This window comes from Triticum dicoccoides, chromosome 2A (genome assembly GCF_002162155.2).
Source record: "Triticum dicoccoides isolate Atlit2015 ecotype Zavitan chromosome 2A, WEW_v2.0, whole genome shotgun sequence".
Lineage (NCBI taxonomy): Eukaryota > Viridiplantae > Streptophyta > Magnoliopsida > Poales > Poaceae > Triticum > Triticum dicoccoides.
Window position 1 is genome coordinate 33,026,960 of NC_041382.1, and position 2,327 is coordinate 33,029,286.

The window sequence follows — 2,327 nt, forward strand, 5'->3', positions numbered from 1 at the left end:
ATATAGTGATATTTGAACTGTTAAATACACACAAAAAAATTAATTTCACAATTTTCTCTTGATCCGTACCTCTATCTTCTAACTAATATACTTCAGTTTTTCTTTATGTGCTTGTGTGCTTTCAACAAATCTGTAAATTGGTAATGATATCAAGCCATGAAAAATAAGAACTCAAATGATATATACTTTCTGAGAAGAACAACAAACAATAACATTGACAAAAGAGAAACTTAGTTTGGACTATACCTACCCTTGTCACATCAAAATATACTCATATAATCATATAATATTGACAAAAGAGAAACATTGACACCTTTTTTACGAAATATTTCCATTCATACCTTCATTTCTTTGAATAAAAATATACTCATATAATATACTACTAGGTTTGTACTTATAGGGTTATTGTGCGCTAAGTTAATCGTGGTCACATTCTTTAATAACAGGTTAATTTAAGAACACATACATGCATTATGAACTCGGTATTCAAAATATTTGATGGGTGTCAGATGGATAGTACACCCATTCCTGTTTGTCGATGTATATAGGATAGGTTAGACATATGCTAAGCTAAGCCTGTAGATACCTTTGCGTTGGACTAATCATGCCTTACAAACCAAAATTTCAATGCGTATATGGTACATACACCCGTTCCTCTTTGGTGATAGCAACACAGGAAGCACTCCTTTTGAAGCTAGCAAAATATATATGCATGTGTAGGTCCCCATCACATGGCGCCCAAAGTTAGATGGATCCAACCGCATCACGTATATTCACATGGTTTTTTAGGCACACATATAATATGTGTTGATGTGACACGTTGGTGTTAATAATTAATCATCCAGCTGCTTTGGTCTGAATCCGACAGAACTATACAGTGATAGATTATTCGTGGAGACTATTCATTGCGAAGCTAATATTTTAGCTTTTGCCGACGTACGGTTAACAAATGGTCCACCGTCCACGAGAGAGAATATAACCCACACAAAGCCGCTTTAAGACCGATCAATAGATTTTATATATGCACCTAAATGAGGATAGCAATTATAGACGGTGCCACTTGTAGAAACTCCTGTAGATTAGTTTTACCGAAAAATGGTTTCCCCGTTTTATATATAAAGCACCATCACCGATTACAACCGATAGACCAAACAACATACACAACGCACACGCCCAAGGCAAGATACAAAGGTGTCGGACACCGACACACCATCCCACCGACAACACAATAGAGAGGTGAAACCGGACAACAACGAAGCTAGGCCTCCAAAGCGATGCCTCCAAGAAAGGTACGACCACGAATAGTCGCCATCGCCTGATCCGCGAAGATCGGATTTTCACCCGGAGCAAAGCGACAAGAGTGGGAACGCCGCGACGGAGCCTTCAGGAGGGGTACGGCGTCAATTGCCGCCGCCACCGTCGGCCGGTCAGAGGACTGGGCTGGGCAAGTGGTGTACCCCGACGCCCACACCCCACCGTCGCACCCTAACTCCATCAACCACCCGCAACCACGCCACCCGCGAGGCCATGGTTGCCCGCCGCACCTGAGACGCACGCTCTGCCCGCAAATACCGTGCCTCCCGCCGCCAGAGCCGCTGCCCTGCAACCAGACAAACCGAGACCAATCCAAAGGCCCCGGCTTTGGACCAACTGACGGCCCTCGGCTATATAAACTAGATGTTGCTTCAGGGAATTGGTTCGAATACTTTTTGATGAAATTTAAATGAAAATTAATAAAATATATATTGTATTTGATCATTATATTGTTGTAAATATATATAGAATATAAGTAGTATTTCTCACGCATGTTTAGAGAAATATAGTTAGAATGATTTAAGTTAGGATGTGTGCATGTTGAGAGAGAATATAAATTGCAATTTTCATGCATGTTAAGAGAAATAGTTAGCGGGGTGATGAATAGCATGTGTACATGTGGAGACAATTGAGATAGTGAAGATCGACTATTTAAGTATATACAATTCGGTTTACTATATCACCAACTATTTATTAAAAAAAATTCTCTTGAGAGGCGGCCACGCTGGCAACGACAAAACCCTAGCTGCCACCCGTTGCTTATCCCTCTCGTCGCCGTCAGGAGGGGAGGGGGAAGGGAGGTTATAATCAGATTGCCCTCGCATGGAGGCGTTGGAGGGTTGTTGTGCAATGGCAAAGGAGATGAGTGCTTGAATGGTGGTCTTTGTCAGGCAGTGCGCCACGACGGCGTTGGTAAAGTCTACAACGCCCAAATGAATCTAGTACGACGCCCTTCATCGATGGTGCAGCCTGGCCAGATCACCCGAGAAAAGGGCGCCAGTGCATGATTCTGG